Consider the following 21,967-nt stretch of genomic DNA (forward strand, 5'->3'; position numbering starts at 1 on the left):
ATGCCAGCCTAAGAGTTGGTTAGCTTTAGTCCATCTGGGCTTACCTTGACAAAATTGTTGATGTTTATTTTTTAAATTAAGTTCTCTGTGTATCATTTTCATTGTGAGCAAATATTCCATGTATGTATCTGGAATATTTTCTGTTCACCAGGGATGTGATCCAGCTGGATTACTGGGACGGATAAAGCTTTGAGCAACCTGGCAGCTTCAATAATATTCTTGAACAAAATAACAATATTTTTGTAGAAATGTGGGGGGGAAGGAAGAGGTAAAGGCTGAAGTGCAACATATTAGGTGTTGGATTAAAATTGGCAGGATTAGGCAGGATTAAAACTGATGGTTTGGGGATTGTGAGCAATTTTATGTAGGGCAGCAGCTTCATATATGAGTCAGTTCCAGATCCAGGTCTAGGTTCTGCTTGCCAGTTTCTGGGTAAATAACATAAATGGGGAGAGCAGCAGTTTGTTAAATCATGAAGTGGCACGTTTAAAATTGTGAGTATTTTTGGAGGCTTAGAAAACTAGCCTGTGGAACTCACTGACTCAAAGTGTTGTTTGAGGTCTGGAGTTCAGCAAGATTCAAAAAGGAAAAATAAGAAGACAGAGCTGTCTCAAAAAGAAGTACGCAACCAAGATCTCCAGAAGGAGAACAGCAAATAAGGAAAAGTCAGGAAGAAACCTTTGCCCCCCAGATTGCTCTACTGTAACTCTTTAAAAGAGTTTCTTTCCCTGAAGCAGCTGGTACAAGGGGCTGGTGGAGAGCTGATGCCGAAGTGGATTGATTGTGGGTTCAGTTTTTATGTCTGTATGTGTCTGGCACATTCCATCTACATTCTAATAAGCGTTATTTGACATTGTATTTCTTGTGAATTTTGTTTTGGCATTCAGAATGGTCAAGCTGGTTTGAATAACAATCTACAATTATTTCCTTCCTTTTTTTCATCACAGAGTCAATGTAAATAATTTTGGAACTTTGATGATGTGATGGGGTTCTTCCACTCCCTTTACCCCATGATTTTTCCTTTTAACTTTGTACTGACAAGTTGTGGTTGGGAGCAAAGTTGGAAATTCCAGCAAACTGGGCTGTTTGTGTGGGTGTGAGGGACAGTTTCCTGACTAGAAGCAGAAGTCCTAGATATGCCATCTTGACCTTTTCTATGAAATTTCTAGCTTATTTTTTGCTGTGTTGATGTTTGGTATGAATCTGCATTTGGGGACTTTCCAGTCTGAAATCTGAATTTTCTGAAACTTGTCTGACTGCTGGAGAGGCAGCATGACGTAAGGCTATGAGTTAAGACCGTGAAGGGGGTAGTTCTTACCACTAACTGTATTTGCCATCTTGAGCAAGCTGTCCATTTTCATGCAAAATGAAGATTCTGATGCTTTCTGTGGGGATTTCAGATCTGTTGATGTAAAATGCAATGGAGGTGAAACTATTAGAAAGAAAAGGACTATTCTTTTTAACAACTTTGTGTAAAATGTGCGTCACAAGTCATGTGTGTGGTCGATGAGTCCTAAGCTTTCCTAACTTGCTCTAAGCCTAGAACTTCTATTCATAACTCCCCTGCTAACAGCAATAGGCTTTCTGCCTATAGGCATTCTGTTCGCGTGGAAGCATCCTCTAGGTTCAGTCTGGCAGTTTTTTGTTGAGTGTCAGTTCTTCCCTTTCATCTCTGCGTGTGCGTGTCTCAAAATTGCAAGTGAAATCTGGAGTTCGGTAGGGATAATAATAAGGTACGTGAGAGAAATAAGGGGTACAGCCCGATAAAGCTGTTTTCACTTGGTTTTAAAGGCAGTCACTAAATCAGGTTTAGGCCACAGAGGAAAGAAACAATTACAAATCTGCACTGCTGTCTGGAGGTGGCATGGTTTAGTGAGCAGTGTGGTGAATAGAAGCTAAACTTGAAGCTAGATCTTTTTTCTTGTTCTACCGCCAATCAGTAGCGCAGCATCTAGCAGATGACTCCCTCTTCTGTACAGTTATTTCTATTCCACCATTTTACCCAGTTAAACAAGGTTTGAGGAGGGAGGGATAATCTTGTGTAGTACATCTTAATCAACACATGTAATGCAAATATAATAACAGAGTTATGCTGTATGTATCTGTGCACAGAGGAATTCATCGTCTAGTCTGTCATCCTCAGACATTTCCACAGCAGTAAGTACAACTGCTTAGGAGTTTAACTAAACAGTCTGCTCTCCCAAGCTACATTCAATGGGGCTAATCTCCCTGTCTTTCAAACAAGGAGAAAACTCTCCTGGAGAGTCATGTGTGTTCTGAACTAGCTTGAGAACCTGGGCGGCGGTGTTCTTATTTATTTAGGGGGTCTTTATACGGCTTCTTTAGAAGAAAACATCTATGCTTAAGAACTTGGTAGCAAGTGGAATGTAATTTCTGAAATGCAGCTTGCAACCGTCTGCAATCATGCAGGCTAATAAATATGGTAAGATATTCAGTTCAGTGTTGGCTTCATGGTGGGTTTTTTCTTAGTTTAAAATGAACTACAGGGTTTCTTTAAAAATAAAAAATAATTGGAATGAAGCTGTTTTGTCATTGTTTGAAATGAAAAGTAAATGTAAAAATTTGCATGTAACAATGCAGCTGTTACATTCTAGCATGTCTCTAGAGAAGTAGGGGGAAAAAAAAAACTGAGAGAGAAGGGATTACAAAAATACGTTTGTGTTACGCAGAGTCATGTCTAAACAGTGCGTGCAAAGTGAAACAGGACTAGAGCTTTCCATTTAGAATAGAAGGAAAAGGGAGGCCAGAGAAGAACTTTGTCTGAAGGTGCTAGGTTCTCCCTTTGAGCCTAGGTTAATTCATATGCATTGCTCCTGCTGCAAGAGTGTGTGAGAAAATTGGGGCTGGCACTCGGGAGTCGCCATCTGCATTGCAATTCCAGCTGTGAGTGGGGACCTACATGGTGAAAACGTGGTTTGATTGTACAGGATAGAAAAGACCAGCATCTTCAAAGCTGTAGTAGGTGACTATCGCAAGGTGTGAGAGCAGAGATGGAACCAGTTTTAGGTTGAGCTGTGTGTAGCTTAGGTCTAGCAAGTTCTGTGTTTGATTTGCAACTCCCGCAAAGGCAGTGGCCTACTCAAATATAAAGGATTTGGGAGGGCACCACATTACTAATCTCTAAGCTGCCTTACTGTACAAGCAGACCGTGAGTGGCAAGCAGGTTCCCTCAACAGCAAAGGAGCTGCAAGGTAGAGGGGTTCAGAGTCCCAGATGAAGCAAGCTCTGTATGGTACTCAGAGGTATACTCCTATCATGAGTGGGCACAAGTTAAAATAGCTACTTTGGGTACCTCTGAGGGTGGTGAAGAAGCAAGGAGAGGCATTTCTACTGGGTAGAGATATACACCGATGTCTGTGCTACTGCAACTCTATTGTTTTTCTTTTTTGCCTGAGCCAGCTAAGTGGCTGCATCTGGTGTGCCTGTCTGTGCTATGATTGCACACTTCTGACCACGCTATAGATGCATCCTACAAACCTCACGAGACTAATGAAGCATTCAAATCTGTTGAGGTCATAACCTGCCATCCAGTGTTGCACTGAACTAAGTGTACACCAAATTTAGCTGAGTTTAGGGACTATGTTATAAGTTGCTGCAAAAGAACATAACTCCATTAGCAGTACAGTGTTTTCCCCTTTATTTGTTTCTCTCCACGCTTCCTTGCTCTTTACGCTTCCAGAGACTGATGCTTAGACTGTTGTGTTGGTTTACCTGTTTATTGCTGTAGGGAGGCACAATTCACTGGTGTTTGCCAAATCATGGAAACTTGTATCCCTGTTTAAAAAGGAAGAAATAGTTCAGTGGGAAAAAAATGCCAGCCATGTTGTTGTTGGTGGTTTTTTTTTTTTCTTCTCCTTGAATGAATTCCAAAAGTTCTTATGCTGAATAAAACATTTCTGCTGTGACCTTTGCTCTGGGGACCAGATTTAGATCCTAAGGACCTTGCAGATATTTTTCCGTTCACTCTTGGAAACCAGCACTTTTTTATATGAAAGGGAGCTGCTTCACTGAAATTTACTGTGTGCCCTCTCCCACTGATAAAGATCTGTAGGATACATTAGAATATTTAGGTTCCTGCAACGTTCTGAGTCAGAATTCCAGTGTAACTTGGATCAGAATCTGACTTCAGAATGCTGCCTCTGTTTTAACAGCAATGATACAGCTCAAATCCTGCAATGCTGCTATTCCAGGCGTCAAAAAGCAGAAACAGACATAACTCCACTGGAGCACAGGACTGAAAGGACCACCTGAACATATGGGAGATTACATGGTAAATGTTTAGTCCAGAAGCATTTGCAAAATATGCACTCCAAGTTTTTTAGACAACACAGGCCATGGTCACTTCTCAAAATGTTAGAGCAAGCTTTAACTTTGCCTACAGGATCAAAATTCATCAGAGCTAAATTGGTTCTAGTGTGTTCCTGTGGTGGATCACAGCACTGGTGGATTCCCAGTGGTCTTCATTTCTATTTATCCTGTCTTTCTGCTTAGGTTTTGAAGTTAGTACCTGTGGAATTGGTAGGTTTATGAGGCTTCAGAAATGTACATGTAAATGTTTTTGTTTCTTTTTCTCATGGCTGAAGTGGTGGTTCTTAATGTTCCTTGTAGTTCCTGGAAATCAGAGGGTGAACTTTGCATACTAACGTTTCCTTCTTCGTTGAAGGCAGGGATATGAAGTGGATGGGTTGGGGTGGCTTTCAGGAAGAAGGGTGGAAGCTTTACTCTTTTGAAGATGATACTTCCCAAATGAAAGCTGTATTTTAATGAAGTGAAAGCTATATTATAATTACTTAGTTTGCTACCTTTCCCACCCCAGTTACGCAAATAAAAAGAAACTTGGTCTTATGGTTAAGAGGTCGTGGATACCGCAGATGAATTTAATTCCTCATTTTACTGCAGATTTTCTCTCTCATTTTAGGTGAGTTGTATAGTTGTGGATATAAATTCCCCATTCATCAAGTGTGAATGATATTTTTAATTTGTGTTTCTTGAAGATTTAAGCTCTTTAGAGCAGGTTATTTTGTGCATGTGTTACTCTTAGTGCTTTACCTAGTTTACTAAAGCTGTGATCTAATTGAAGTCTTCAGGGTACTGCAGAGAACCGGGTGACTTTTTTGGTTGAACAGTTTATTTGCTTATTATTTTTTTTTTCTTCTTCTAATAAGAGATAAATAGTCAAAAGAAATTTCTGTGTAATTCAAATGAAACATCTTAATTCAATTAAAGAATGTGATGCAACTGGGATGGGACAGACTTTTTCATTACTACAGGGGAAATTTCTTGGAACGCCACTGCAAAATGTGAGCATAAGCTCTGCGTTGTGTGTAGCTGGCTGTCCTTATGGTTTTACTGTGTGGAGGCTCTTGAGTCCTTGGCTGTCTTTGAGCTGATGGAATGAGGTCATTTAGCTCAGATGCTTTGAGAATCTGAGATCCTGGGTTCAAGTCCTCCTACTGTTAACCTAAACTCTTCCTAATTGTCCTGTAAAGAATCTAATGTGTTTTGTTACCACCTTTTATTTATTGCGATTGTTACTGGGGCAGCGGCTGTAGTGATGAATGGGATTTGAGTGAACTGCTGGGTTGTGTGGAGTATTACCTTGGGTCGAGACATGCACTAACCAGTGGGTGGAGGCATGGGGCCAGATCTGCAGCTGGGTCAGCAGTGCTACATTGACTTGCACCAGCTGAGCACTTGGCACAGTGGTTTCAGTAGATGGTGAACTATGGTATTGGTTAGCTGAAAACATTTAGGCTTTTATTATTATTATTTTTAGAGAAAAACCCCAAAGCATGGACACAGCTGGCACACTTGTTAGCATCTCTATAAAGAAGCAGAAGAGACTGGATTACATTCTTGTGCCATAGGGGTCCATCCCTTCAATGTGGAAATGGGGCGGCACGGATAGAGATTTTCTTCCCTGCTGATACTCATGCCCTACCTGCTGTATAGATAAACAGGACTGAACTCTCCCAGGCTGGCTGGCTGGCACATTTTGCAAGCACTAAAACTTGCTTTAGGAAAGAGCTGTTGCCAAGCTTAAACATTCTGACTATGCCCCTATAGTGTCCATGCTGTGTCTTAAAGTGCTCTGTGTGAGATGTCCACATTAATAGGACTGGGCTTTATGTCTTCTTGTGTGTCGCCCCCCCCCCCCCCCCCCCCCCCAATTCCCTCTCCCTAAAAAAGGCAAAAGGGCATATAGATTATCTTTCATTTTGAAGCATCTGGCTTGAAATAAGTGCAGACTTCTGGGTATCCTGTGGTTTTTTGTTTTGTTTTGTTTTTTCTCCCTTCTTTTAATCTCAGCCATCTAAAAATGACTTTATCCCTCCCATCTCCCTTTCAGGGTGATCCCCAAAACCATTGGGTAACACAAGGATATTTCCTAATGCTTAGAGGCAGAACAGAATGAATGCAGAGGCCTGGATCAAATTCCTACTGACACTGAGTTACCCTGTCACTTTAAACAAGTCACATAACTCCATGCCTCAGTTTCTCCCTTAACACAAAGTGTTAGCAATTACCTAGCTGTGGAAAGAGGTTTCAGATCCTTGAAGAGTTTTTGGTTTTATTTTTCATATTTCTACTGCAAGGAGGATTTCATCTACATGGCAGAGTTGGATTGTTCTTCTTCTACTCTATTCTCCATGCTCCTTGTAAGCCTGCCAAGGTAGAATAAATATCTCAAATCTATTGCGTCTGTGGGGTGAAACTAGGAGCCACAGATAGACGCAGCCCTCCTCTGCTCCCCTCATGCTCCAATCCCCCCTTCCAAGCCTCCAAAACCCACAATGATCTCTTCTCTTGTCCTAGGGAGTCAAAGTCCTTTGTTCACTGCTAAACCCTGCTCTCCTGCAAAGAGCTGCTGTTGTGCCATCTGTCTCTTTATGAATTTTTTAGTAGACTGGATGTTTGTGGGGAGTCAGTAACTTAAAGTGCACTATCCTAGCCATTTGACAAGTGGTTCTCTTCATGTGTAATTTGTTTGTTTGTTTCTTTTTTTGCCCCCTCTTTTAGGTAAAAAGAAAATTTCTTTACTAGTTTGCTGTCCAAAGCATCTTGAAATCTTTGATTCGTACAATCACTTAAAGCTTGTAAATGGAGTAAACTAGAGACTAATTTGTGTCACTTAATTTTTTTTTTTTTTTTAATGTTGACAGACACCAGATTTTCCAGCAAGCTACTGAGTCAAACGAAGCTTAAAGATCTTTTTGAGTGTGCTAGAAAAATGAAGAATGGACTTGTGGTTAAGGAGCTAGTTTGAATTGTTGAAGTCCTGGGTTCTGCTCCTTTCTCTCCATTGCAGACTCCCTGTATTTCTCTAGCCATTCATATAGTCTCTGTTTAACAGTAAACCAAGGAGAAGTGTGTGCTTTTCTAGCTTTCACTGATAACACAAAGATACATATGCTGAAAATTGATGTGTGGAAATACTATGGTGATGTGGAAAACTGTTGCCATTAAGGTGGAGATTGTTTTGGAGTGATTTTAAAAAGTTATTCTCCCCCCAGACTGTTAGTTGCTGTTGCCTGGGCTGAAGGTGTTACTGCTTCTGAAACTAAGCAAAAAAAAATAAATGAGTGTAAATCGCTGCTGATTTCAAGCACAGATTTATTAGGAAGCTAACAGAACTGGAACCTCATTTCCACTAGCTTTTTGTACATGTGTGCTCCTAGCCACGTGCTGTCACTGTGCAACTGCAGCCATTTTGTCCTGAGCACCTCACCTGAGCCCTCTGAATGGAGCGCTTGCCTTTTTGGATATGTTAGAGGGGGAAAATGTAATGGGTGGGAGTGTTAACCAGTATTGATTACTTTAGTTCCACTAAGCCTGTACCTGGAATAGGTAGCACATGTTCTCATTTCAGAACTGCAAGGGGAGCATGGTTAAGTCTGAGCAAGGACATATTATATAATCTAAAGAAATAAAATCGGAGTATTGCTACTACTGCCTGGAAGCCTTAAGAAACTAAGTCCAATGAAGACAAGACCCAAAGGATTTTAGCAATTCTGCATAAATCAGATAAGCTTCCATGATGCTTTAGTGCAGTTTGGACAACAAGCATGGATGAATTCCGATCTTGTTAGATTAGTTGTGCTTTAGCTGAGATAAAAAACATTGATGGTGCTGGCTGGCTGAATCCTGACTGAGCAATGCAAAGTTTTGAGCAAAGTTCAAGCATAGTGTGGAAAAATCCGTGTCCCCTTTTAAATTGAAGCTTTGTCCCTGCAATAAGGAGAATTTGATCCAGTTTGTGTTATGTTCTCGTAAACGGCAAGTGAGGAGGTTAAATGGCTGCACAGCCAGCTGATAACAAGGGGTCTCAGAAGGACAGATGAGATAGCAGTGTAAGGAGCCATTAGAATCAATGAGTTTGGTAGTAGTGGACAGGGGAATGGAATAAAAGTTTCCCATGAACTAAAGCACCTCTGGGAATAGAAGCTGAGGATAAATTCACTATGCAAACAGCACAAAAGAAATTGCAGGCATGTAGAGCAATAGTGTGTGACATGGGATCTCCACAACTCAACTTTTTGAAAATGGGTCTGCATTTTCCTGGATCTATCTGCACTCATCATTGAAAATGCCAATATTTCAGAGTATTTGCATCCTAATGAAAGCATCCCCTGTGTATTTATGACCTAAAATACTCTTCCTTACCACTTTTGCACTCCTCTCGGCCTCTGTCTAGACCTGGTTTTATGGACTTGTCACTTCATCTGCCCTAACCTTTTCTGTTATGGCCTCTTGCTTTCCTTTTGAACCTTTTATTTCTGTCCGTCCCTTCCTTGTGTGTTTCTTTCACCATCTGTTTCTGGTGGGATCTCATATATTTTCTACCCCGTAAACATCCCAGGATTTCAGCCTCTCTGAAACGAGTGCTTCACATCTGAAGAAGGCCTCCCAATTCACGTGTAGCGTTTCCTGCTTTCAGATAGGGTATGAAATAATTTGTCCCACTCAGAACATCACCCAAAGTCCTTGTAAAAGGAAGACAAGGTTGAGATCGGAAGTATATAATGTATATCTGAAACTTGCTTAAGTCAGATGAAGATGGGCTCATAATTTTAAAGATATTAAGAGCTTACATGACTCGCTCAGGATCACATAGGAGACATGGCTTGTGACACAGTGAGGAGTGGTATCCAAGTCTTACGTGTCCCAGGCTGGATCATGTAAGCGTGTCCTGGAACAGCATTTCCTTTCTGCAAGCGTAATTCATATTCCCATCTTTCTCTCTGATTTGGATCACTCATGCGCTGCTGTCATCCAACCTATCTTTTTTTTTTTCCCCTTCCTTTTTTTTCCTTTCCTCTCCATCTCCTCTTCTCTGCTAATTTCCTTCACAAATAAATGCTTATTTCTCCATGGGCATTCCATTTATAACTCCATGTTTGGTGGCTTTTCCTTCAAGTGGAGTCCATTGAGCTTGTAAATTGTATTGGATCAGTGAGCCTATAATGAGGCCTCTAAGTCCAAACAGTGCAAGTCTGCTGGGATTTTATTGTTCATAAAGCTTCTTCCCTGGGGAGTGATAGAGCCATTAGGTGTGTGCTGTGTTTAATATTTGGTCATGACAGGAAGCAATAATTTTCTATCTTTTACTGTGGCTCCCGAGTTGTTTTTAAGCAGTCAGCTTATTTGAGTCTCGGTGACTGTGAGCCCATTAGGCAAAACGAGTTGCTCTTTCCTACGTCGGTTTGTATCTTTCCTACAAAGGCTATTTCAAGAAAATAAAATAAAATGAAGTGGCAACCGATTGCCCTGTGGTGGCTTTTAATCACTTGCCCCTCTCATGAACTCCCAAGCGCTGTCACACCTGACAGGAGATGGCATAAAGCTGATTTCACCAGATGATGGCATTTCTCATGCTGAAGGGATTTTTTTATTTATTCCAGCAGCGAACAACCACCAGGCCTCCTATTTGTATGGTATGTTACGGGTTTGGGGATTTGTCTTGTGCAAATCCACATCAAAACTTCCTTTAATTTCAGTGGAAGCAGGAGCAAGGTTGTACTCAAGTATTCTGGAAGTGGTTATATATATTTCAGCAGAAAAAAACTTAAAAGCAACTAACAATTTTGAGTGCCTCCAAATTTTTTCTGAGGTCCAACTATGAGCTATTTTCAAAAGGTTCCATTTCCAGATGGCACTACATGTAGTAAAAACATTTTCATTGGGATAATTAAAAAAATGAAAATCAGATTTTTAATCTGCAGTTAAAATGTATTGGGGGGGGGGGGGGGGCACGACCAACAAACCAGAAAACAAGGACTGTAAAACAGTCTACTTTTCCAGAAAAGACTTGCAATTTAGGAAAGAAAACTTTACATTTTTCTACCAGTTTTTTTTTTTGCAGCCCTTACCCTTGCTCTCAGAAGATCAAGATATATTATTATATTAAATTGGGAGTCTAAAGCCCCTTGATAATTCTCCAAGTACACATGCACTTTTATTCCTTGAGTATTTAAAACTGAGCTTTGTCCCACATTTAACCAGTGTACTGTTTTTGAACCAAGTGTTGTCCAACAGTGTTGTGTTTTTTCTTAGTACCGTTCAGGAGATGTGTGGGGTAGAAACACCATCTAAGACTGTCAGTCCAGCATCAGCCTGACAGACACCCTGTTTTTCTTATTTGTTCCAGCGGGAAGCTTTCTGTGGGCTGTAGGAAATAGCAGTGCAGTAGTTTACACAGATTCTCCTTCCACTGTTGCACCGCACCCAAGGTACCAACACAGGGTAGCCTGCAGCTGGGAAGAGGAGTAAAGCTGTTGGTGACCATACAAATGTGCCCATCAGCTTAGGCTCTGTTGCAATCATGTATGAAAGTCGTTCCACTGTCCATGAGCAGTTGTTCTCAGGGAAATTAAGGCAGTTTGGAGAGAGTTTTATATAGGGCATAGCGTCTTACCAATCAGTAAGCAGAACTCCAAGGTAAGGTTTTTGGTAAGATGAATATTTCTCCAAGGAGAAGAGAAATAGAATAGGATGAGAAATTTTAACTGACTTTAGAAAATCAGTAGTCCAATGTCCTCTTTTTGGCCTGTGTTTTTTAAGCCTTTTTTTTTTTGCTCTGTTTATTGAAGATCCTTTAGCAAACTCTAGGAATTGTCCTAACCCATGCCTATCCTAGATTTCCCACTGAAGCAAGAGGAAACGAAAAGACTGAGTTAGAGGAAGTCCAGTGAAGTCAGAAGATTAGTGAAATCAGCACATACAACTCCTCCATTTCATCTCTTCCCCTAAGCCTGCATCAATTCAAAAAGAGGTCATGTAGAGGAAAGAGTAAATTTGGGGCAACAGCTGAAGGCTACAGCTTTATAAATTCAGTGTTCACGGATCAGATTGGGGAGCTGGCCTTCTGTGGTCCTACCTCAGAGGCATACAGCTGTTATAAACCCAGCACTTTGTATTAACAAAGTATACTCTAGTGGAAGGGATGGAAATTAGGATGTTTGAAGTCCATTTCCAGCCTTCCCCTTCCTGTGGCCTGCAGAGGAACTTGGACAAGTCACTTCTGCCTTAACCTACCTTGATGTTCCTCGTTAAATTGCAAGACCTTTGAAATGGGGACTGTTTGGCAAGCAATATGGGATACGGGAGGAGGAGAGTTTCATCTTGGCTAGGAGCGCTAGGTGATTCTGTAGTACTAATCGTGAGGCAATTTAAGTAATATTGATGGTGTCTGTCAGCAATGGAAGATGTTTTGAGTATGCTGACAGCTAGTTGAGGCGGAGCAGAGTCAGTCCACACAGGCTGACCTCTTTCTGAAAAGAACATTCTTGCTCACATGTTTAGACGCTGTGATGTCAGTTTAATACACACAGTTAATTTATTAATGAAAATTAATTTATTTTTTATTGTTTTAAATTAATTTATTTTTGAAGAAGTAGCCCGGTGATTGAGCTGGAAGAGTCTGGGTTATAGAAGCTTTGCAGCTCAAAGTGTCGTAACTTCATACCCACGTGCCCTGGGGCGATTAAGTGAGCAAAGTGACTCCAGCTCTGCAGCCTGTGTAGTGTCCTCAGTTTGCCTCTGCTCAGTTTTTGGCATGAAGGCAGAAAATTCTGCTCCATGGATTTTTCATCCCTCTAAAGAAAAAAAGAGTAGAGTAACTTCTCATTGGAAATGTGAATCCCAAGCAAACTAAAATGATATCATCAATTACCACAAATCCTTTCAGGATCCAGGCTCTGTAGCCTGATAGGAATTTGCTCCTCTGGTAGTCTTTCCGTTTTATTCCCGGTGCTTCCCTCAAAGAACTAGTCAACTTTCTCCACAGGATGTGCCATCAGTTCTGCATGCTTCTTGGGCTTTCCATTGTTGCTGCTGACTGCACCACCAAGCTGGTTGTTTTTTTTTTTTTTTGCCTGATTATTGTAGGTGTTCAGTTGCTCTAGTTAGGTCTGTTCCTTTGCTCCAGGGGAAAAGTTTTCCACTACCATATTTTCCCGCTGGGTCCTTGTCTTGATCTTTGCAGCTCTGTGCAGGAGGCTTGTATCAGAAAGGAAAGAAATAATTGCCTTGCTCTTATGGCTCTGTACCCAAGAGCTATGTTGCAAAAGCACGACCGCACAAGGTACGTTTGCATTAGCCAGATACACACGCGTTCTTTTTCAAAATGCCAAACCTTAGAGGGAGATCATTGAGTGTTTGAAAAGAGGTGGCATAGGGAGGGTAATTACAGAGGCGTTTAAAGCAGTTGAAAGCCAGTACGCAGCGAACAGATGAAATTAGCTGATGGCATAAAGAAATTAGACTTGAAGCTGAGAGTGTTGATGCCAATACAAATTGGATTTAATTATTTTTGAAGAGATGCGGTTAGGTTTTCTTATGCAACATTGATAAAAAGCTATTTCAGCAAATGGGTCCCGATTCAGCAAAGCAATTAGCACTTGATATTATTTAGCATCAACATCAAGAAGCATGTACATAAATACCTTGTTGAAACTAAGTCCTAAAAAGAAAAATGAAACGGCTAAGATTCCCACGTGGGCTTCTGGTTTGTTTCACATCTGCAAACTTTCCGTAAGAAACTACAGTTCTTGAAATTTCCTTTTTTGAAAAGGTGAAACTTAGGATTCTCACATTCACATGAATCTAAAACAAAAAGTGCTGGTTTGGACGAGCAGTAAAGCTGAAGAGGTCTGCCTCCTTCATACATACTGTTTATCTGATAGATCTATCTTAAGTTTTTATTCTGGACAGCTTTAGATGATTCTTGAATTTAGAGCTACTAGAAATTTCACTGGGTCTTCAACCCAGATTGTGCTAGGTACTAATTTGGAGTATGAGTGAATACTTGAATAGTGATGTTTTTCCAAATCTCTACTCTCATTAGGAACATGAGTGCTCAGTACCTTGAAGAAAAATAATGATGACTTTTAAGGTTGAATCCATGCCAGTATAAATCATCTACTTGATGTTGACAAAATATCTGGTCAGTCAAAATTCCTCTGCTAAAGAGGGGAGAAAAAGTATACAGTGTTGTGTCAGTGTCACTTGTTGACATAGAACCTCAAAAAAATATCCTCTGGGACGTTTTGGTTAAAGGGGTTGGTTTTCTGGTTTTTGTTTTTGTTTTTTTTTTCTTTTCCTTCCCCTTTATCTCAAGCATTTCCCAGCATTCCTTCAGGGACATCTGGTTCTCTCATTTTCTAGCTTTACTTCGGTGCCTTCAAAAAGTATCACTGTCAGTTTCTTTATATTTAGCCAAACAACACAAGCCGGATAGTAGCCCTGCCTGATAACTTGCCTGAAATATAGTTGCCCTTCAGATGTAGTGACCTTAACCGTTTCTGTGATGGGTAACGTGACTGTGTTCCCCTTTATTTTCTTCTGTAGCTTCGGGGTTTTTTTACAGGCAAAATTTATCATTGTGTTATATATGAAGATACGTGAAGTTCTGTCTTTTTGTGCACTCGTACATTGGATGGCTGTTTCGCTCCGCTTGAGACCACTGCTTTAGCAAGAGAAAAGCAGACAACATATAAATGCTCTCTATTTGCACAGATCAAAGCTGATTTTAGAGCAGCATGGATTCTGATTCCTTGGCCTAACGTGAATTGTCGTGCAGCTAAGAGAGTTTACGTCAGCTAAGGCTTGCCTGTAACACTTGTGGATATATATTGGGCATAGATTGGGAGCATCCTCTTGATGGTTTACCTGCAATGTGGGGAAATGGTACTTCTGGTCAAGAGAACTAGGCTTTAAGGTTTGGTGAGGAATTCTGTACTGGACTAGGAGTCTTGATGGGAAGATTAGGACCTGATAATAGGTCAGGCTCAGCTGGAGGCTGGGGAAAAGGCAAGAAGCAGCTTGAATGAGCAGGTAAAAATGGGGATGGGGCAAGGTACATGCTGCCACGTTGGGGAGGAATTATAATTAAGGATTGTACTATATATGTCAAAAAGGATTTAAAGTAGAGTTATTTCTTTAATCTTAATTCTAGCGTTTTCTAGCTTCTGAATGAGTTTTTCTGAGCTCAGTAATATTCCTGTACTTCAGATCTTTGGCATGTGAAAGACTTCCCATTAACATTACTGTAAGCTGCAGGTGTGGGTGAAGTTTTTTCTGCAAGCTTTAATATGAGTGTTTAATAAAAAAAAAAAATCCCCTGTATCTTTCATGTACATTATTTTTGTATGTATAAGAAATCTAGAGGTGTTTCATGAGCTGTTCTGGGACAGCGTCAGTAGTGGCGAAGAGCAGTACAGGATAGTTGTTAACATACTAGTTCTACACAGCTGTATAAAATAGCCTGCAGCACAGCCGTGATCATACCCATGTACAATACCTACAGGATTTTAACAGACTACCAAGACTTTGCTCAGCTTAACCCTACACGAATTGAGGCTCTCTGTTGTCGTCTTCTCCTCCCCCCCCGATACATCATCTCAGGTACACCCTGCATATCTGTAGCGGCCCTGAACAGCAAAGTTAAAGCTGAAGTCATTGGAGAGACAACTTGATTTGAGTTGCAGCCCTTCCCCTCTAAGACATAGATCTGAACTTGAAAAATTAACTCAGTCTGTTTCTCCCTGCAGCTGCTTCTAGCCCACACTGCAAGCACTAAATATAAGTCTGCAGAATGGAACATGATTGGCAGCTACCTCTTCTAGCAGTGGAGGCCCCAAGAAGGATGGTGTGCAGATAATGAATTGGTGTCTTTATCCCAGGAGACTGAGCATTGCAATGCAGTACCCACTCTATTCTCCTGTCACCCGTGGTGTATCATATCCCCTAGATACAAAGGGAACTTCAGGTCTTAGTGTCATAAATCTTAAGTTTTCAGTCTTAAGCATGCTTCTCCCCTTGCCCCCAAAGATCGGTGTAAAATGTTTTATCTTCCTCTGAAATGGTGGTATTGGTTCCTTTCCGACTGCAGTGTGTTAGCAGCACGTCCTTCATCTGTGTGCAGACCCACCGTAGAGCACTGTGAGCATTGTCCCTTTCTTGCATTTCTTAGAGCAGAAACATGCCTTTCTTATGACTTGGCACTGTTGCAGATATCTTTATTGAATTTTCTAGCATTTCGGTGGGGAAAAGGGAGCTGGCTCTCTTATGCTCAGTGTCTCTTTTTGTCACTGACTTAGGCTGTCGTCTTGTGCAAGTTAGTTTTCCTCTTGAGGAATTTTCAAAAGCACAGGTGGTCATATTCTCACCGCTGCCTTGACACCATCCATTACCTGGTGCCAGAATGATACTGGAAACAATGTCATCTTGTCTGTGTGAACTCTGCGCTTAATTCTGCCTTCTGCAAAAAGGGCCCAATGTGTAGAAACTTATTTAATGGAGAATTAGTCTAGAGACAACCGCAGTGTGCTGCGTTGCAGGAACATTTGGGAATGCACTACTTAAAAGGAGAGAGAGCGTAGTTAGTATGTGGCAAAAAATTAAGATCCAGCTCTTATGTTGCGAGTCCTTTGCAGTTCATTGGCAGTATTAAAAGCCTTAAATTGGGCTCTTGCTTATGTTAATTTTAAGATCTCTTTTAGGCTCCTGATATGTTAAGCCTGTCCAGGACAACTGACCTGTTTTCTTGTGTTTCAGTCATTCCTTCTCTATCCTTTCTGTTTAGATTGGAAGCTCTGCAATGCAGGGGTTTTTGTACTATGACTTTGTACAGTGCCTAATGATTGGAGTCCTGCTCTAGACCGAGTCTCTAGCCGCTCCTAAAACTAATGCGATCATTTCAGCTAGCACCTAATAGAGATTGCTACCATCCATTGAGATGTGTTTGTTTATTAAGTGAACTTAATGGAAAAGGTCTCCTTTCTCCCCATGCCACAGTTGTTTGAACCAATGTGATATATGATAAAGTAATTCATAGAACTAACTGAATAACCATTTAAATCTTTTCAGTAATTCTTTTAAACGTGGGTTTCCAGAATTCTTCATAACTTTTCTCCTAATTGGCAAAACATTTCGGTATGTTCTTTCACTTGCTGAAACTGTCTTTAAAAATGAAAAGGTTTTCTTTATAAAACCTAGTTCTACCCCCAGCATGCTCGTGCAAAATTCTGATTTTTCACCAAGAAAAAGTAGTCTCAGATTCAAAATTAGGGATAACTGAAGCTGCATTAAATCCTTCAGGAAAATTATTCTACTCGTATGCCCCAAATAATAACTGCTAGTGATAGGGTCTCTTATTTCTAGACTGCTGGTTCTAATTGATGTTATTTGATCTAATCTGTTTGCTGGTCATTCAGTGGCAAATGAAACATGAGACGGCTTTCTGAGGGCCTGGGTGAAAAATAATTTACTACCGTCACAGCGTCACTGAAGAACTACTGGTTGTGGATGAAAATCCTGTTAAGTTCTGTGCAAATACAAAAACTGGCTTTTAGTCCATTTTTGTTTGGACCAAGGTTCGTATCCCACAATATTTGCTGTAAATGGCAGTAAACTTGTTTCCGTGCTCTCAAGGTCAGAAGAGGACCAGGTGGTATACCTGTATGGTCTCCTGCAGTCAGGGACTCCCCTCGCTTTAGGACTAGTGGCTCTGTATTACTGCAACGATCCGCATGGAAAACTTTCTACTAGCATATTGTCCACCTAGAAGTCCAGCAATTAAAAAAGCTCCTCCCTTATCCCGTTGAAAATTTTGTATGTTGTATAGTCTCATCTCTCTCCTAAGCCGTGTTTTCTCCTGGAGTTTACTATTGTTTTGTCAGCCCACCCATCACAAAGCAGAGGTCACCTCAACATGACCTTTTGCTGGTACAAGGAGGCTGCTAAATAATTCACGTGGCCAACTTGATTTCGGGGTCCACATTTGTTTTTTCCACTCTCCTAATCAAGATGCTCATTTAATTCTATTCCAGCACCTGTTCAGCAATTAACACCCTACAATTTGCATCTTACCCTGACATTTGCTATCTTTCCAATTAGTTTTTATATCAGTATAATTAGGTAGGGTTATTACAGTGCATCAAGCAGGGTCGAGGATATTCCCAAGCCTTTAAGCTCTTTCCCAGATTTGTTTAGGGAAGCCACTAAGGGTAAACGGTTGATTAGGATCACTGTTTTTCTTCTTCATTCAGATCAGGCGAAAACTGTTTCCCCATGTGGCTCATGAAAGATCAGGGAAATATGTCAGTCTGTAAGAACTAATATTATGTAGTTCATGACTTTTGGGGTGAATTTACAGGGGATTATAAGTAAGGGTCAGGCTATGTAGCCACTTGCAGTAGCATTCATGAGGGGACATTATGCTCTTGCTTTATATTAAGCTGAGCAAATTGCAACAATGATTTTAATTTCTAAAATAAATTTTTGGAGTTAACATGTGGGTGGGGGACAAATCAAAATTAGAGGGCAACCTGACCATATTGAACACTTAGCTTAATTGGTAAAGACTATGGGAGTGAAATGACTATTCTTAACACCTTTTAATTTAAATTTCACAGAAGGAAGGTCTTGCTGTTCAGCTGTGATTGGTTTGGATTGTAGGGTCTCCGAGTCAAAAGTTGTCTTGCAGCCAATGTATATAGAGCGTCTAGCACAGTGGACCTTCCTAATCCTACTGTACTGCCAATAGTAAAAGAGATGGCCCCTTGCTGATACTGTTGATTTTTATTTTTTTTAATAGATATATTTTTTTTCCCCCATCAATATACAGCACTGACATAAGGGAGGCTTATGTGTATGTAGGGGAAGTGGGACACTAGGAGGTGAGATCCATAGTATGGATTGGAGGGGAGAAGTTTTTTCTGATCTCGCACCACTTGGCTCTGCATGGTACCTCTTTCTTGCCTTTGGTTTGAAATTATCTCCCTCCAACCCCCCAGTTCCCCTGCATCTCTCCTAATTCTGTAGGTGCATACAAAGACTGTATTATCAAGAGGCAATATTGCCCTTGGCGAGACTGCAGTAAGGAAAAGTACACGATTGTAGGACGATCACATCTTGCTGGGTAAAGTGAAGAGGTGGATGAAAAAAACAAAAACCAAAAAACAAACCCCTACACTTCATGTCTGGTGTATTGCTCCTGAATCTGGTTGTTATTCTGAGCCTTTCTGCAATATATCTTAATGATGCTCTCTAGACCTTGGTGGGGACGGATACTGGGAGCCCAAAGGAGGAATCAGCCCACTCGAATTCCCCAGCCTGGAAAAGCTGGAGAGAAGCACAGATCTCATGTGCTGTATTGGTTCAGGCAGAGCTACAAGCAGTTCTAATGTTTTCAAGTATACAATAGATTTACCCTTGCTCAGTTTAGTATTATATATTGTAATGAGCTTCATCTCTCCCCATTGTGTTTGGTTTTGGTTTTTTTGTTTTTTTTTAGTCTCCAATTGCTTTATGTGGGGGTACCTGAACAGGCTTAGAAAAATATAGGGTGGAAATGTCTTGGGAAATTGAGGCAACAAGGCATGGGAAAGGAGGCTGGGGATGGAAAAGAAACCTGGGGACATAAGGTTGATTAATAGGAATGATCAGATCCAGAATAAGAAAACAAGACCAGTGATCAGACAAGCAAGAGTTTTGAATGTAAAATCTCATTTTTGTGTGTGGGATCTCAGTCTTAGCTGTTTTCTCCAACTAATCTTTAAAGTTATATCTCTTGCGGCTTTTCATGATATCACATGCTTAGGAATGAGTTTCCATGACCGATCAGTAAGAAATTAAATTCCGAAGTCTCTAAGAGGGTTTCCATAGGGCTGCAAAAAACCCCCAAAATTCTGTGGAAGTGCCATTTTTTTTTAATCCCTCTCATCCCCAAAGAATTAAGAGTGTCTGCTTTCTTTGGATGTTGTGCACATGTGCATGTGCAAAATACACAATTAAATCAAACCCCCGTACTAGAAATTTTAAAATCTGGTAATATTTGATTTGGGCTGAAAAACCAAGACTTTCAGCCTTTAGTTTTTACTGTGGTGGCTTCCTGGTGTTTCTGAAACAGAAGGTGGGAAAATGAGGCTGAAGGAGTCAATAAGGAGTTGGAATAATTGCACTAAGGAATTCCCTTTCGAAATTCTGTCTTAAACCATAGATAAGAAGGAAAGGCCTGAAGTACAGGTGGAACGAGTAAATATACCAATCAAATAAAGGCTCTCAGACTGGAGTATCCTGACTCTGGGGAAAGGACTGGGTAGAGATCTAAACCGTGCAGGACTCAAAAAGCAGTGGTGCTTTTTGTCATTTCGGTGACACGAGACAACAGGAAGGGGGAAAGCTGAACCGCTGGCTTGTGAACCTTTCCCCTTTTCCGAAGCCTGTGTGGGGCTTCAGTTACATTTCCAGGTTTGTCTGTGTTAGGATTTGCTGCGGGGTGGAGGGAAGGGGGGAAATCTCTGGAGGTTGTGTGATGGAGTGGGAGGAAAGGGTTAGGTTTAAAGAAGGCAAAGCAGAACACCGAGATACTGTAATTCACTCCCGCTGCAACGGAACCAGCCCCTGCTAATTGCCTCAGTTCATTGCTCTTCTCAGTCCATATCTGAGAGCAGAACCTGATCTAAAAATCAAGGTCGCAAAGCATTCCCTTTTATTGCTCTGAACATGGTATGAGGCTGTACTCGTAGAATTTACCTCCTAAAAATACTAGAGCTACAAAGGAGGAGAGTAGAAAAGAGAAGGAACAGAGTTTTGTGAGGGTCAAAACTCAACTTGGGGAGAAGAACAGAATCCACAGAGGCTGCCTTGGTGAAGTGCTCTGCCCAGCAGACTTGGCTGCCTTCTGCCGTGAGCAGGCAAAGCAAATGCTCACCTGTGGTGGCAGGAACTATGGTGTGTCTTATTTTCAAGCTTTTGTCTTGGCCAGTAACCTGGTTCTTCAGCTGAGCTCCCTCAATGAGAATAAGCCTCTTCCTAAATTAAGTGCTATACCTAATGGCTGTTAATGTGCTTAGAGAAACGTGAAAGGACAATTTGTATAAGCCCGATTAAAAAGGGGGAAGAGTCTATATCAAGGAGATTTCCTGTCCGATTTTTCAAACTCACAGGCTTCAGCTGGATGCTTATCTAAGCTAAACCCTGAGCAGTGTGAAGCTTTACCCCTGATGTTCACCCCTGTATCTCGTGTTAAAATCTGGAGTCTCATGTACTTGGTAGGTGGGTGGGGGAGAGAGTAAACAAATAGTTCAGTTCAAAATGGTAACCATATCCTGTATTGTGTAGGATAATGTCATTATCTGATCACCTTGTCTGCACTGAAATATCACACTTCATCTTTTCCGCTTAACAGATTTCACCTTGGAATGCAAATACACTTTGTCAATCTGGTTAATATAGTGCCTGGTTACTCCGGGCCGGGAAGAGAGTTTCTTAACATGCATCAGAAATCACTTAGAGTGCTAAAAGGCTAGCAGCTTCTAATTGAATGGCAAGGAGATCATCTCAAGCTGTTTATAGTGACATCAGGAAAGGTTTTGATCTGTATGTGTGTGACAGCGTTGCGAAGGGCTGAATCTTACTGTTGCGGGTTGCACACTGTTTCTTAACCAGCACATGAAAACTTTCTCTGCTTATGGATCAAGGTCTTGAATGTTAAAAAGTTAAGCTTTAGCTCCCTGTCACTACTGAGACTGAGATCTTCTGTGTTGCCTAAGAGTTTATAATGGAAATTATAATCCAAATCTAATAGTGGTCTTGGAAAAATTTGCCTAAGGACAGCAGTTGATCTTACGGAAATTGCTGACTCTTAAGAACTTTTGAAAATGAAGCCATTTCTAGCCTGTTGCTTTTGAATTTAGAGAAATCTGCTCTAAATCGTCATCCTTTATCTAACGGTACATAATACTAGTGACCTCTTTTCAGGAGAGAGAATGAAGTCAGTCTGAAGAATCTTTTGTCAGTGTCCAAAGAGAAAATTTAACCTATAGCGTTTAGAATGTGCTTACGGTGTATTTCTCTTTGAATCCTTAGTTTTGGGGCTGCTTTGTCAATGGAATCAGACTTACAAAAGTTAGGTCTTTTCCATCTCGATTAGGTCATCCAGTCCTCTCCCTAGTGTGACCCTGCTAAGGAAGCTCTTGCTGTATTTTATTAATATATTCCCCTGCTGTAACTTGGTGCGTTGCTTCCCCGAAGGCAGGTGTCCAACATTAATGGGAGTTACATTCACTAGCAGAGGGACGTATTAGATCCTTGGTGTGCTGTCTGTAGGAATGGAAGAAGAAGAAAGAAATGAATTAAGTAAATGAATAATAATATTAATGATGTTTGCTAAATCTCTCATCTAGTGCACTAGCCAGTGTAATTGCTTTAGTGCTTTGTGTGAAAGCCAGCAGGCTGATTGAGAAATATAAACAAAATTATTCCCCTCCCTTTTTCCCAAACAAGAAGATAGCCATTAATAAGGGCTCTTTGTTTCCTAAAAATCTAAAAATAGGAGCATGATGTGTGAGCAGGCAAGATTTGTATATCTAATCAGTACTAGCAACACTGCCAACTGTATCAAATTTCCTCTAGTTTTGAGGGGTCTCTCCGAGCTTTTGCA

General features: G+C 40.9%; 1 protein-coding gene across 1 annotated transcript in view; it reads left to right on the top strand.

The window, feature by feature from the left end:
• LOC309603047 (transcription factor COE2) overlaps nucleotides 1-21,967 on the top strand; it is a 144,506-nt gene that overhangs the window by 11,466 nt on the left and 111,073 nt on the right. The window lies entirely within an intron of this gene.

The sequence above is a fragment of the Platalea leucorodia genome (assembly GCF_965183815.1).
Source record: "Platalea leucorodia genome assembly, chromosome: Z".
NCBI lineage: Eukaryota > Metazoa > Chordata > Aves > Pelecaniformes > Threskiornithidae > Platalea > Platalea leucorodia.